The 17,149-nt window shown below is 39.8% G+C and overlaps 1 pseudogene; it reads left to right on the top strand.

Annotated features, from left to right (window-relative positions):
* The window catches only part of LOC141229254 (uncharacterized), a 46,561-nt pseudogene that overhangs the window by 3,213 nt on the left and 26,199 nt on the right, over positions 1 to 17,149 (top strand).

Below are 17,149 nucleotides of genomic sequence, written 5' to 3'. Positions count from 1 at the left end.
ATGAATTCCATTATGTTTTCATCCTAAGGAATTCAGATTACTGCACAACCTCTCCTGAAATGGGGGCACTAATACTTCTCCACTCTTCTGATCAGGTTATTGTAGCTCCAATGGTCCACCATAAATAAGTGTAAGTTAATGTTGGAGTTCTCCCCTCATACATATGTTCTTGTTGAGGATGTAGCATATTTTTTATGTCTTTTTTTACAGGTTCATTCTGTATGATAGTTTGATTGTGGTGGGATCGGCCTGACTCACTTATGTGAATCTGTAACTCCCTGGTAGTCTTTAAAAAAAGGTCTCCATTACCTCTTCACAATGCCCGAGGTCTAAATTTAAGACACCCCAGCTCTGCACTATTATAAAAAGTTCATTTAAAATGTCTAATATTTCTTCTTGAAACTCATCTGATCTGAAAATATTGGAACTTAGCGATAATTTAGATTGCCAAGAACCACATGCTCTAATTACCCGCGAGAGGTTTCACCACTATTTACTCATTTTTTTTACTAAAGAAGCCTGTTCAGCTTGATTTCTTCAGTTCTTCAGTAGATGTGTTATGGTCTATAGTCACAGTTTTGCCCATCAGCCCTTTAACTTCTTTAAAGGGAATCTGTCCCCCCCCTGGGAGATGTGAGACCTCTAATATGGGCATACAGGTTATAGAAAAGTAAATCTATACATACCTGTATGGCCCATAGTAGAGGTCTGCTTGCAGTGAAATGGAGTTTTATAAAATCTGTCTTCACATGCTTGGCGTCCCCCGGACACCAAGAAATCCCCGCCTATCTCTTTAGTTAGGCCAGAAATTCCTGCCTATCTGCTTATTTAGCATGTCCCCACCCCCCACCCCGTCACAGGGCCCTATGATGTGCGCTCTTGTCACTCACTTCCCACTCATGTGCAATACGACGCTCACATCAGGAGCGCTTTGTTTCCTCCCGGCCCGTTTGTCTCTACAGTGTTCTGGTGCATCGGGGAGCCTGCACACCAGAACACTGCGGAGCAGTGCAGAGACAAACGGGCCGGGAGGAAACAAGGCGTTTCTGATGTGAGCGTCGTATTGCACATGTGCGGGAAATGAGTTAGACCAGTGCACGTCACAGGTCCCTGTGACGTGCAGGGGAGGTGGGGAACATGCTAAATAAGCAGATAGGCGGGGACTTCTTGATATCCGGGGGACGCCAAGCATGTGATAACGGATTTTATAAAACTCCATTACACTGCAAGCAGACCTCTACTATGGGCCATACAGGCATGTATAGATCTACTTTTCTATAACCTGTATGCCCATACTTTAGGTCTCCAATCTCCCAGGGGGTGGCATATTCTCTTTAACCCCTCTACATGGATCTAGACTTACACAGAGACCCCTAGGCTTGGGCCACTGTGTTATCTGCTGTTCTGTGGTGTGAGATGGGAAGAATAGTCTGGTATTCGGGTCAGAACCAGGAGGGCAGAGAAAATACAAAATCAGAAGAAACGAGTAGTCAGTAAACGGGCCGAGGTCACAACAGAAACAAATACACAAGCCGGGAGCTGAGCACAGAGGACTGAACCAGAGGAGAACAAGGCTGTATCTGGCAGCTTCCAGCGATATGCTTCCAGCTTTAGTAGGGTGTGGTGCTTTCCAATTGGCTGAAGCAGGGAGTAGATTACTCCAGCTGGACAGCACACACACCCATACTGCCAGACTGGATGGTACTACAGGTCCCAGGCACCCTAATCTTAGTGGCTGGACAGAACCTGCACCACCCAGAGCTTCTGGTTCTGACGTCTCCTCCATCACCAGCGCCGCCTGCAGGATGAATAAGGCTTCTGGTGACAGAATTAGACGTTGCAGGAGCAGATCCCAGAAAAAATGGGACCCACCATTTGCAGAAACGTTGATATGGCAAAATGAAAGTAAACCAGAGCAGTAGAAATCCCTATAAAGTGACTCCATCTTGGAAATTATAACCTTCAGGACATTAATCTATAGGAGTAGGGATTATTTTGACTCCACAGGCACTTTCCGGAAATTAGCACGCAGGGATGTTGGAGAGTGAAAATTGCAAAAATGCCATTTTATTACCCAACACACAGTGCCCTGATAAATTAAGTGGGTTCTTCTCACTATAGTAATGCCAAATACATGAATGCTAAATGTGGTTTGGGCACAGTCTTTTAGACTGTGAACTGTCATTGACTTGGTGAATAATTCTTTTTTTTTTTACGCAACTTGCCATTTTTACAGACACTTTAAGTAAAAATGTTAAAAAATTTAAGAATATTTTATTCACAAATAATACTTAATTTTATTCTTGGCAGATGACTGTACCAGGAGATCAGAAGGACAACTGACATCTTCAATTTTTAAATCACATGAGGTTGAGATCACACAAGATACAATTGAAGTGAATGCCATTACTCCAGATATACCATCATCCCTTCACAGCAAAGATCAATCATCTAATCCTTTGAAACAGATCCTGTCTTCTGATTCATTAGCGACTACTAAGGAAAATCGAAGTTACAAAATAAGCATTAAAAAACAAACTGCTCCTAAAGCAAAGAAGTCATTTTCAAGTTCAGAATATAGAAATACTCTTCTTAAACAAGAAAAAATTCACAGATCAGATCTTGTGAGGCACCAGAGAACTCACACAGGGGAGAAGCCTTTTTCATGTTCAGAATGTGGGAAATGTTTTAACCAAAAATCAGCTTTAGTTATGCACCAGACAACTCACACAGGGGAGAAGCCTTTTTCATGTTCGGAATGTGGGAAATGTTTTAACCAAAAATCAGTTTTCATTAATCACCAGAGAACTCACACAGGGGAGAAGCCTTTTTCCTGTTCAGAATGTGGGAATGGTTTTAACTACAAATCAGAGCTTGTTATACATCAGAGAACCCACACAGGGGAGAAACCTTTTTCCTGTTCAGAATGTGGAAAATGTTTTAACCAGAAATCGGGGCTTTATAGACATCAGAGAACCCACACAGGGGAGAAGCCTTTTTCATGTCCAGAATGTGGGAAATGTTTTAACCATAAATTGGTTATGGTTAATCACCAGAGAACTCACACAGGGGAGAAGCCTTTTTCCTGTTCAGAATGTGGGAAATGTTTTAACCAAATATCAGTTTTAGTTATGCACCAGAGAACTCACACAGGGGAGAAGCCTTTTTCCTGTTCAGAATGTGGGAAATGTTTTAACCAAAAATCAGCTTTAGTTATGCACCAGAGAACCCACACAGGGGAGAAGCCTTTTTCCTGTTCAGAATGTGGGAAATGTTTTAACCGAAAATCAGCTTTAGTTATGCACCAGAGAACCCACACAGGGGAGAAGCCTTTTTCCTGTTCAGAATGTGGGAATGGTTTTAAATACAAATCAGAGCTTGTTATACATCAGAGAACCCACACAGGGGAGAAGCCTTTTTCTTGTCCAGAATGTGGAAAATGTTTTAACTTAAAATCACATTTAGTTATACACCAGAGAACTCACACAGGGGAGAAGCCTTTTTCCTGTTCAGAATGTGGAAAATATTTTAACCTGAAATCGGGGCTTTATAGACATCAGAGAACCCACACAGGGGAGAAGCCTTTTTCATGTTCAGAATGTGGGAAATGTTTTAACCATAAATCGGTTATGGTTAATCACCAGAGAACTCACACAAGGGAGAAGCCTTTTTCCTGTTCAGAGTGTGGGAAATGTTTTAACCGGAAATCGGTGCTTTATACACATCAGAGAACCCACACAGGGGAGAAGCCTTTTTCCTGTTCAGAATGTGAAAAATGTTTTAATCAGAAATCGGGGCTTTATAGTCATCAGAGAACCCACACAGGGGAGAAGCCTTTTTCCTGTTCAGAATGTGGGAAATGTTTTGTGAAGAAATTATCTCTTTTGAGTCACCAAAAAACTCACACAGGGGAGAAGCCTTTTTCATGTTCTTAATGTGGGAAATGTTTTACATGGAAATCAATTCTTCATAAACATCATAGAAACCACAGAGGGGAAAAGCCTTTTCATGTTCAGAATTTTGGAAATGTTTTAAGCGAAAATTGTATCTTCTTAAAGGGGTTACTAAGAAAAAAAAAAACAAAATAAATCAGCTCAACCATTGAGGAATCCAAAGCTCAGGAAACCAGCAGGGCAGCAGGAGTACGAATCAAGAGCAGAAAAAAATCCAGCTTCAATGACTAAAGACCTTACTGTCTGAAACGTGTCTGCTAGAAAATATTTTCCCCTCTAGGGGTAGTAAAATCCATGCTGTTATCTCAGGTTTTTGATATTTACGCAATAAAGCAATGTTTTTAGAGGATCATTGAAGCTGGATTTTTTTCTGCTTTCGATTGTTAAAGGGGTTGTCCTCTACTTGGACAATGCTTTGTCATTCCTCATGTTTGGCCTCGTTAAATATGACACCAGCGCTGATGGGGCTCAGGGCTCACATGGCGTAATAACCTGACCTGAGCCCCGGGAACACAAGTGCTGACACCGATGGAACGGCACAAGTATGGGAGCTTTGTATAATTCTTATAATAATTTTTGTAATAAGTATATTGTTTATCCATTATGTATATATTCAGTGTGTTCATTAATAGAGATTTGAATCCTTAGTTATAGAAATATAGGTTTATCAAAAGATCATAACCTGTCTACTTTTCAGTCATGCTCTTTGCGGTCAGAAGCATCTAACATTCTGAGATACAGTGGTGTAAAACAAAGTGTTTGCCCCGTCCTGATTTCTTATTCTTTTGCATATTTGTCTCACCTAAATGTTTCAGATCATCAGATGTAAATATTAGACAAAGATAACACAAGTAAACACAAAATGCAGTTTTTAAATAAGGTATTTTATTATTAAGGGAAAAAGAAATCCAAAGCTCCAGGGCCCTGTGTAAAAAAAGGCCCCACTCATACTCATATACACACACACACACACCCCACTTAATTTATGTTTTAACTGTGGTTTATCACATCTTTGGGATTCTGAGTTAAATTTCCCTAGCCACACTCAGGCCTGATTGCAGCCACACCTGTTCTCAATCAAGAAAATACTTTAATAGGAATTGCTTGACAAAGTGAGGTAGACCAAAAGATCCTCAAAAGCTAGACATCATGCCGCGATCCAAATAAATTCAAGAACAAATGAGAAAAAAGTAATTGAGATCGATCAATCTGGAAAAGGTTATAAAGCCATTTCTAAAGCTTTAGGACTTCAGCGAACCACAGTGAGAGCCATTATCCACAAATAGCAAAAGCATGGAACAGTGGTCAACCTTCCCAGGAGTGGCCGGCCGACCAAAATTACCCTAAGAGCGCAGCGGCCACTCATCCAAGAGGTCAAAAAAGACCCCACAACAACATCCAAAGAATTGTAGGCCTCACTTGTCTCAGTTAAGGTCAGTGTTCAAGACTCCGCCATAAGAAAGAGACTAGGCAAAAATGGCCTGCATGGCAGAGTTCCAAGACTAAAACCATTGCTAAGCAATAAGAACATAAATGCTCTTCTCAGTTTTGTCTGAAAACATCTTGATGATCTCCAAAGACTTTTGGGAGAATACACTGTGGACTGGCGAGACAAAAGTTTAACTTTTTGAAAGGTGAATGTCCCATTACATCTGACATAGAAGTAACACAGCATTTCAGAAAAGGAACATCATACCCACAGTAAAATATGATGGTGGTAGTGTGATGGTCTGGGGCTGTTTTGCTGCTTCAGGACCTGGAAGACTTGCTGTGGTAAATGGAACCATGAATTCTGCTGTCTACCAAAAAATCCTGAAGGAGAATGTCCGGCCATCTGTTCGCGACCTCAAGCTGAAGCGGATTTGGGTTATGCAACAGGACAATGATCCAAAACACACCAGCAAATCCACCTACCTCTGAATGGCTTAAGAAAAACAAAATTAAGATTTTGGAGTGGCCTAGTCAAAGTCCTGACTTTAATCTGATTTAGATGCTGTGGCATCACCTTAAATAGGCGGTTCATGCTCGGAAACCCTCCAATGTGGCTGAATTACAAAAATTTAGCAAAGATAAGTGGCCAAAATTCCCCCAGAGCGTTGTAAAAGACTCATTGCCAAACTGCAAACGCTTGATTGCAGTTGTTGCTGCGAAGGGTGGCCCAACTAGTTATTAGGTTTAGGGGGCAATCACTTTTACACACAGGGTCCTGTAGGTTTGGCTTTCTTTTTCCCTTAATAATAAAGACCTTCATTTAAAAACTGCATTTTGTGGTTACTTGTGTTATCTTTGTCTAACATTTAAATTTGTTTGGTGATCTGAAACATTTAAGTGACAAACATGCAAAAGAATAAGAAATCAGGAAGGGGCAAACATTTTCACACCACTGTATGTGTAGAAGCTGTAACCGTATCTTTTGAAACACAGTATGCTTAGAATATTATCTATAGTCGGCAGCGAGTATTAGTTTTAACTGCCTGTCATATCTGATTGTGTATATTTTGCATTGCCTGTATAAGCTTGATCGGAATGAATTAGCGTCAGACGACCTGCTGAGTATCTCACTTGTCTCCTTGTTAAACAAAATAAACAGATTTTTACTGCGGACTTCAGGATGATCTCCTATCTCACTTGGTAGAAAGTGAACTATTTCTGTCAATAATTGTTTTTATTTTAGGGTCAAACATGTGGAATGTTTGTCCACTACTTGGACAACCCCTTTAAACATCAAAAATCCCACAGCGGGAGAAGTCATTCTCATACCAAGAGAGTGAAAAATGAAAAATTAATTACTGGAAAATCAAATTTTGTTGACCATCAAAAATGACTCAGATGGGGAGAAACTATATATGTTATTGACAAATTGTACAAAAACATATAAGATAATTAACCCCTTAATGACCACCAATATGTCTTTACTGACCTGAGATATAAGAGACTAGCATCCTCCAACAGGTGACAATCCAGCTGTACACTATAGCTGACAACTTGCTGCATTGGCCACAATCAGTGTTGGAACCGACCATGACCGTTTAACTCCTTAGATGCTGCTGTCTATAGTAACTACAGCAATTAGATGATTAAAGGGAAGGTGCCATAAAAAAATGTAAACAATTAAAAAAATGTAAAGTATTAATGTTTTGATTTTTTTTTAAATATTATTTGTTTTTAATGAAGTAAAATATGAAAAATGTAACAAGGTTTGGTATTTCCACTTTTAAACACTAGGGGGAAGAGCTGCTGAAATTTGCCATGAAAACCTAGTGTACAACTAGCTCACATTACGACTGCAGTAAATGTGGGCTGGGTCTGCTCTCATGTGTGTCATGTCGCTTCTCTACTCCCTTTCTGGGTGTTTGTAACAGGATAAGAGAGGATGACGTTTAGGATCACAGTGTGGAGCCATTTTGTTGGTGAGTGCCAGTGATACTGACAAGTACAGTGTCACCGAGGACGGCCGGCAGCGCCACTTCTGTTAGTGCTGCTCTCTGTATCATACGCTGGGGTTAGATACTGTCGTGGTAGCCCTTCCATGAATTTGGATTGAGATAATTATCTTCTGCCATTTTTGGTTCAAATTAAATAAATAAATACGATGCATCGGAGAAAGAAAATGACGTACAGCCAATGTCTGAGAGTATAATTCTAGTCTGCCCTCAGAACCCAAGCAACAAGTATTTATTACACCCCCAGAAGACAGGGGTGGCGAACATTACCTAAGAAAGAAAGTATTTTAATTGGAAATAACAGTCGTGCTTGAAAGCTAGCTCTGTCTAATTTACTATACTTTTAAAAACTAAGGAAAGCTTAACACGAAGACAGCTCTATATTTCATACAATGCCGTGTTATCGCTTTTATGAGTAACACTTATAAGGCTAATATTAAAATATTAAATTATCAAAAATATATAGGTAGATTTAATTGTCTAACATAATAATCAAAGCAAAGTATAAATAATTACCATAACAATACGCGGAGTGTTACACACAGTGGGATTATTCACAGCACATGATACACTACACATATCTAGATACAGGACTCAGTGTAGTGTATCACATGATGGGATTAGATACACCAGTCCGGGGCGTATCGCACACGATGACGGGATTAGATACATCAGTCCAGGGTGTATCGCACACGATGACGGGATTAGATACATCAGTCCAGTCCAGGGCGTAATGCACACGATGACGGGATTAGATACACTGGTCTGGAGAGTATCGCACATTTTGTTAGTGACCGCCAGTGATACTGACAAGTACAGTGTCACTGAGGACGACCGGCAGAGCTGATCCTGATGGTGCTGCTCGCTGTATCATAAACTGGGGTTGGATATGTGGACTGTATCACATGCGCGATTAGATACAGGACTAAGTGTAGTGTATCACATTATGGGATTAGATATTGAGCTCAGCAGAGTGTATCATACAGGATGGAATTACATACACAGTTTCTAATGTATGGAGCAGGGCCACACCTTACACCACTGCTCCCATAGAAGTGGACGAGAGGGGTCACACCTTACACCACTGCTCCCATAGAAGTGGACGAAGTGGAGTCACACATTACACCACTGCTCCTATAGAAGTGGACTGAGCACAGTCACACATGACACCACTGCAACCATAGAAGTGGACTGAGCGGGGTCACACATGACACCACTCCTCCCATAGAAGTGGATGGAGCGGGGTCAGACATTACACCACTGCTTCCATAGAAGTGAACAGAGCGGGGTCAGACATTACACCACTGCTCCCATAGAAGTGAACAGAGCAGGGTCAGACATTACACCACTGCTTCCATAGAAGTGGACAGAACAGGATCAGGCAAAAAAAAAACAAACCTGTTGTCCAAGTCTCAGGAATTCCACATATTCACAGGGATCAAATGGAATCTACAGGACGGTGAGGAGTTGGTCTCCAAAGCATACAACCACATGGAGGTCTGCGGAACACAGAAAAGCCACAAAGGACCATCCATCAACGGTTGGATCAATCCAGGAGAGGAAAAGCCATTCCATAGGTGAGAAATGGATTTTATTCATGACTATTCTAAGAAAACTAACATACAGTTTAAGTTTGTTCATAGCCATACAGATGCACATTTATGGTCTAGTTTGTATAGCCAATGTGAAGCAGAGAATCTTAGTACTGATAAAAGGTTTCTCTCTGTAAAATAGTTACAGAGAAGGCTTCAAAATGTGATGCATATGGTCCGTGTGTACAATAATTTAGTCTTTGAAGAAACTGACACACAGAAAGCATGGATTATCACACAGGACATCAGTCATACTGACAAACAGGCGGACACACAAGAGACCAGTCATACTGACACACAGGACACTGACGGGGATTACTCTGATTGTCCAAATTGTTTGATTTTGGCAGAACATATTGAATAATTGGATCAAATTGATCCTTGGACAGAGTTATTGTCCAAACTACACCAAGACATAAAAAAGGTTTCTGTTCGTACAAGATCCAATAGTAAAAGTGAAGATAATACCTCTACATCATTTGTACCAGACACACAAAATCCAGATATTTCAGTAGAAAGTTTACAGGGAAATGAATTACAAAGGAAAAAATTACATGACAGAGCAGCACAAATCAATCTTAAAATACACGATCAATTAATGAAAATTGTAAAAGACTTTCCAAAGTACAATGAGAAGATGGATGCTTTTTATAATGCAGATATTTTTGAATCTAATAAAGATAAATTCAATCTTAATGATGAACAAAAAAACAAGACATTCAGAGTTTGGTTACCCTCACATATGGCAAAAAGATTACAGACCACACCCAGACTAAATGAGGATAATGAACTGACACATAGTACAAAAGAAGACAGACTTAGACAATTGCTATTATTTACCACAGGAGACTCGCCCTCTCTTGACATTTTGCGTCATTTGAGTGCGAGTATCCATGATGACCCATTTGCTTTTTTGGTCAAATTTGAACAGGCCTATAGAATGGTGATGCCTGTTGGGCCTAATGAGGAACCAACATCCATGATCAAATTGTATGTAACAAAATTAAAGTACCTAGATCCTGTATCAGTGCAATTGGCTAATGTTCAGACATCATTGCAGGAGGCAACATCTTTTATTGACAAAATTAGGAGATCCATGAAGCAGAACCAGGTCAAGGCAAAAATAGCTGTAGTTCATGAGGAAAAAGATAGACAACTGACATCAGAGAAAACTCAACCAAAACCTAAACCCACATTAACATCTAGGAACAGAGATTACACTGAACATAGAGGTAAAAATATCACACAGAGGAGCAATATTAATTGTTATTTTTGTGGTATACTTGGACACTTAAAGTGGCAAGGCAGGAAATTTTTGAGAGCAAAATCAGAGGCAGGTACACCGGGAACAGGTAAGCTTGCAAGGGAAAACTGACTTATTCCAAAATCATCCAACAAACCTTCCGCCCCTCCATTCAATTCTCTCACATACCCTCACACTGACAGGACACAAACAGTCACCATATGCTCCATTAATCAGACAGATCAGAGAAATGACCGTGAAAGTCAAATTGCAGGGACACTGGTCTGCTCCCATCTCCTCCATCTCTCTGACTAGCAAAGAATGCTCCCACACCCCATCCATTGGAATTTGTGACTCGAGTTACATTGGATGACTGTGGAAGACCATTTCTCAATGTGATTTTGGCAGAACAGAGTGCTGTGTTTCTTATTGATACGGGGGCACAATTAAGTGTTACTAACCTTGATTTGATGGTAAAACCAGAATCTCCAAGTTGTAATATTATCAGATTCAGCGGAAAAGGAAAAACAAACGCAAAGCGCGTTCTCAATGTTATGTTGGAAATACCAGGTTCTTTCAAAACAGGAATTGACATTTGGCATTGTTGTGATTCTGAGAATATACTTGGCACAGATTTTATGCAGAAATTCGAATGGGTAATTGATCTAGGGAATCAAGTGATCTGGAACCTGTAGTCATTGACCCTAGTGAATATAGCCATGTTGGAAGTATTTGCTTGAATGATGTTGTGTCATCAGATCATTTATGGCCTGAAACTGGTGGTGATGAGGTACTGACTGAAATTGTACAATGCTTCCCTTCTCTTTGGGCTCAGTTCAGTTATGAGGTTGGGTACAATGAAGGATTTTGTTGTGAATGTAGAAGGATGTGATCCTCCTCCACAGCGTCAGTATAAATTGCCTCCAGATTAAATTGGTTCTATGTCTAAGATCATACAGGAATCGCTAGCTCAAGGTGTCATACCTAAGGCTAACTCTGTAAGTAACAATCCTTTATGGTGTGTATAGAAATCTGATGGTACATATCGAATGATATTGGATTTGCGGATGTTTAATAAACATACTCCCAATGTTGCTCCCATTGTTGCCGATACTCATGACATGATGGCAAGGCTAAATGCAAAGGCAAAATATTTCTCTGTACTAGACATCAGTAATGATTTTTCAGTATACCTCTTGAAAAGAGCTGTCAGTACAAGTTTGCATTTACTTTCTTGGATGAGCAATATCTGTTTTGCAGGTTACCTCTAGGAGCACATTTGTCACCTAGTGTTTTTCATCAGGTGTTGGTAAAGGTATTATCCAGATTTTCTAGGCCTGATTGCATACTGCAATATGTGGATGATATTCTGTTGTCTACTTAGGATAAGGAGTCACATGTTTCTCTTTTGACAGAATTGTTTGAACTGTTGTATGACGCAGGGTTGAAATTTAACACTAAAAAGGTCAAATTGATGCAGACCGAGGTCAGGTTTCTGGGAGTGTTGTTGAGTCCAGGAAAAAGACCGCCATTGCAGGAAAGAATAGAGGCGATCGCTTCTCTCCCAATCCCAACCACACACAAGGCATTGCGACATTTTTTGGGTCTTGTAAACTATTCCAGGAATCTCATTGAAAATTTTGCTGAAAAGGCCAGGCCTTTGTACGATCTTTTGAAAGGTGAAAATAATGATTATTTTGGTCCTTGGGATGTTGAACAACAAACCTCATTTGAACAATTGAAAATTAATTTACAGAATGCATCTGCTTTGTCCATAGTAGATTCTTCAGCTCCATTTGTTTTGCAAGTTCACCCATCAGAGACATCGGTGTCTGCTGTTCTGTTACAATTGCAGGCAGAAGAGTGGAGAATTTTGGGCTATTTGGTAGGTGTCTTCTTTGCAGTGAAAGCAACTGAACGCATTGGTTTTAAAAAAATCATTCTACAAACTCCTCATTCTACACTAAAACTTCTCTTTGAGAAAAATATCCCAGATATCCCACATCAGAGATTTGCTCATTGGTTACTGTCATTGTCTCCCAATCAAATTGAGGTAGATTATAAGGTCAAATATGTTCTTCCTCAGTTGATGCAATATGAAGGGCAAATTCATGATTGTCTCCAGTCTTTTCAGGATCCTATTCCATCATTTTTCAGACGGTAGGCAGAGGTAACAGATGAAGCAGTCTTTGTAGATGGTTCCAGATTCTATTCAGATGGGCACTCTTATACAGGATATGACATTTTTTATCCCAAAAGAGGACCAGTGGTAAAGCACAAGTTACCGAGTCATTTTTCAGCTCAGAGGGCTAGAAGCGGTAAGAATGGTGCTACAGCTGAATGAGGCTGATGATCAGTGTCCCATTGTAATCTACAGTGATAGCTCCTATGTTGTGAGATCACTGACAGATTACCTGTCAGTTTTGAAAAAGAGATGCTGTAGATTCTTCTAAGGCTATGTGCCCACAATGCGGAAATGCTCCGGATTTTTTCCTGAGCGTTTCTGCATCTCCCTGGCAAAAAAACGCATGCGGATTGTACATGCACATTGTACATGCGTTTTTCCTGCCAGGGACATGCGGATGTGAAGCGTTCTTCACATGTATTTCCACATGTGGGTTGTCAAGCACTTTCCAAGCGATTTTAGCATCACTTGGAAAGTACTTGACAACTTGGTCACACTATATAAATCCATGCAAATGGCATGGATTTATATAGTGTGACTGAAAGAATGGTAAAAAATAAATATCATACTTACCTTCCGATGGCCCCTGGAGTCTTTATTCAATGCGTCTCGGCTTGCCGGCAGCTCGCGGTACACTGAAGGACCTGCCGACATCAGCGTTGCGTGACCCATCACATGACTAAATGACGTCAGCGCAGGTCCTTAAGTCTACCGCGATCTGCCGGCAAGCCAAGACAAGCACACCGGAGGCCATAAGAAGGTAAATATAATATTTATTTTTTATTTTATTCTTTTTTTCACAGTTTCTATGGTACCCAGGTCCAGAGGATAGTCTCCTCCTCTCCAGACCCGGGTACCATCCGCACATTGAAACGCATGGAATGCGCATCTACAGATCCAGGGATGCATATTCCATGCGTTCCAATGCAAGTCAATGGTGGCGAAAATGCAGCGCTTCCGCAAAATAATTGGCAGTGCTTCATTTTTTTCCGCAATGATAATCCGCAGCGGAAATTTCCGCAGCATGTGCACAGCATTGGGGAGCATGGCAGGCCTTCTACCAAGCGTTTTTTAAGCGTTTCTGCAGCGGAATTGCCGCTGCAGAAACTCTTAAAAAATGCATTGTGGGCACACAGCCTTACAAGACTCTTGTACATAGTGACACACTGAAAACAATTTTTGAGATAGCTTCAAAAACCCCTAATAGTTTTGCAATTGTCAAAGTTCCTGCCCATAAAAATTCTGATGATGAATTATCTGTTGGAAATGCAACCGCAGATACGTTAGCCAAAAAAGGCAGCCCTGACAGGAGAAGTGTTTGAGCCTAAACCTCTTGAGGTTTCAGCAGTTCAAAGAACAGACACGCATATCCCTTCTTTTGCGGAAGAACAAGAAAAAGATACAACTCTTGTTGCTTCCCGGGTTTTGTGTCATGACTTAAATGGGGACTTGCGTCCTGTTGTACCAAAACATCTACAGGATGAGTTCACGAGATATAATCATGACAGCTTGGGTCATTTGGGCTAACAGAGATTGTTAGGCATTCTCAAAGAGAGATTTTACTGGGAAAAGATGGAAGAGACTGTACGCAATATTGTTCAATCATGCTTCATTTGTGCCCAAATTAATCCAAGACCAAAATGACAGAAACCGCCACTACTGAGAACCGCACCTGCAGATGGTCCTTGGTCTACGTTACAAATAGACTACATTGGTCCATTACCATCAGGTAAAAATGGTCTCAGGTATGCATTGATTGTAGTAGATGTTTTTTCTAAATGGGTTGAATTTTTACCTGTCAGGAAAGATGGTGCTTTGTCTACAGCTAGAGCATTAGTTAATCACGTCTTTTGTACTTGGGGGATCCCCAGAATAATTATCTCCGATCGAGGAAGTCACTTCACAGGAAAAATCATGCGAGCAGTTTGTACTATTCTAGGGGTACAATAGTTTCATGTACCTTACCATCGACAGTCTGCTGGTATTGTGGAAAGGATGAATAGGATAATAAAATCCAGAATTGCCAAAATGTTATTGGACAAAGGTAATACTTGGGTGGATGCAGTACCTTTTGTACTGTTGAGTGTTGGAGGAACAACTTTCTCCACAACTCAGTTTACTCCTTTTGAACTAATGACAGGAAGAAAAATGCCATTGTTTTTCCCACATGAACCATTTTTGTCCACACCTCAAAAAGATGCTGTTCCAAGGTCCAAATGGTGGCAATTGTTGCAGGAAAACTTGAAAACCATTCTTCTACATCCTGCATCAAGAATGCAGAGGATGAAGCCACCATATGAATCCAAATTCAAAAAAGGGGCTCTAGTCATGATTAAAACTTTCAGGAAGAGTGAACCTTGGGAAAGTAACTGGGAAGGTCCCTTTAAAATAATCGATACCATGGGACGAGTTAAGATCCTAGTGCAACCAGCATCCAACGTGGTTAAAACTACCCGCAGACAACAAAAATTGTGGGTACATGTTGATCAATGCAAATTTTATATTGCAAAATAACGATATTGCATTTCTTTTAGGAAGAAATGGATTCCAAAAAGAGCTGGAATGCAGAATACCATGTCCTTGATGGAAGGGATTCAACACCAATCCTTCAAGAAAAGAAAGTTTCTCAGGAAAGCTACTATCTGATGGGAACCACATTTCTGCTACTTTGTACTATTTTAATTGTGGTCTACGCAGAAGACATTTTATATCATGGAACAAATACTAGTGAAGTGGATGGACATATCAAAGGAACTTTACACTCAAGGAAACCAAAAGGATCAAGTATACAAAATCTAATAGAGGAAGACATACCAGATGATTTAGTAGATATTACTGGAAACATTTGCATGGGTTATGGTGTAAAATGCTGCATTGAGCTACACTTCATACACAACACTGCCATAATATTACATGCTGCCATAGGACCTAAGAGTAAGTTTACACAGTTACAAGGAGATTATATACATAATAATAAGACAGGCACATGGGAATGTAATCCTACAGATGTGTTATACTGGAATATAGAGATAAGAGGTGAAGAGAAAGCTGTGTGGTCGAGTGATATTACTAATGATATGCTCGCAAAAGGGACAGTTAGAACATATGAAACCGAGATTGTGTTAAAGACACAACGTTTTGGGAAAATTTTTGATCCTTCATTACTTTCTATTACAGAAGGAGATGAAGATTGGGTAAAAACATGGAACTTCCAGAGAACCAGTACAAGTACAGGTATCTGTAGTTTTTACAGTAACAAGTACTATCGCTCCAGAAGTAAGGGTCGCACCACAAGCAGTACATAGTCAAGAAAATATGTCTCCTCTTGAATTGAAATGCAACACAAGGTTAGAGTTACGTCCCGAGTGTTTGTTAACATGGACCAGAAACCAATTATTTTTGGGAAGTTTTTCAAATGGTCCAACAAATGTTATACCCAGAAGTCAATATGGGAATGTGAGATGGTTGGATAAGAATTTTTTTTTTTCTCTAGATAATCCATCTCTTAAAGATTCTGGACTTTATCAATTTGTGTTTTAACTAAAAATAATTACAAACAATGTAAAGATGTAAATGTTTGGTCAGCAGTAGGTAATGTATGTACACAGACAAGGTTTCAACCATCAACTCCTTTCCAAATCAATCAATTCCAATCTAAACCTCTATTAAGGGATGGAGTGTTGATGACTATGGTCTGGACTTTTAGCATGTCTAGTTGGAAAATATCATCCAGATATCCCCAGTGTCAATCACATCTCATCAACATGGAAATGGGAATACAACAATGTTTTGGGAGAAGAACTTCAACACAGGTTAGAAGTAAGAGGGGGATATTAGAAGGTATTTTGGGGGAATTAGGAACAGTGGGAAGTTAAATTAACACTATGGACATTCATACACTTAAATCAGATTTGGAAAATATTGGGTATATCGGAGGTAAAGGGGTAAAAATTCAGAAAAGTTTGAATCAACTCCTTGAAAAGATGGTTTTGAACACTGCTGCTGTGCTGGGATCTTCAGTGTCACATCTACAAGATGCTACTTTAGCTCTAATAGAAAGTGAACAGGAATCCCAAGTGGCCGGAGCATGTCTAGAAATTCAGATTGAATATTCCACCAATCTGAAAATGATTGCACAGGCATTGCAAAGTGGAATTACACCTTTAGGAATAATGAGAATTTTTCATACAGAATATAATTTTGCAATAAATCACACAGATTTGTGGGTAAATAAGTGGTTAGGATGTGAACAGAACATTTGTATAGTAACATCGCTAATCCCAATATCGGGAAGAGAAGAACCCATGGTTCCTATTACTGGGAATTCCTGTTAGTAATACATAATTGCTGTATTATCTATTACAGGACACAGATTTTGCATTTGATGGTACAAACACTGAACAATTAGAAATTTCTTCATGCTTACATTTTGTTTCTAAGGTAATGTGTCTACCTGGACAGGATAAAGTCATTTATAACTCATGTTTCCATAATCATACCTCATGTCATGCCAGAGTTGAGAATGTGCACACGATACATGACTTGGTGACTCCAATAAACTCAAACAAAATTTGTTTCCAAGTTATGTCCAAAAAATAAGTTGTTTCTGCATTCTTCTCATCTTGTGTACATGCTGAAAATCTGACAATAGGTTTATATTGTATGGGGGGAAATGTGAAAACTATCTACAAGAAGGAAGAAAGTATTAATATTACATCAATAGGGACAAGAAA

The sequence above is a fragment of the Phyllobates terribilis genome, unplaced genomic scaffold (assembly GCF_046119375.1).
Source record: "Phyllobates terribilis strain yellow unplaced genomic scaffold, ASM4611937v1 Scaffold_470__1_contigs__length_1423970, whole genome shotgun sequence".
NCBI classification, from domain to species: Eukaryota; Metazoa; Chordata; class Amphibia; order Anura; family Dendrobatidae; genus Phyllobates; species Phyllobates terribilis.
The sequence above is the reverse complement of the archived record's forward strand: the minus strand, read 5'-3'. Positions and strand labels throughout refer to the sequence as shown.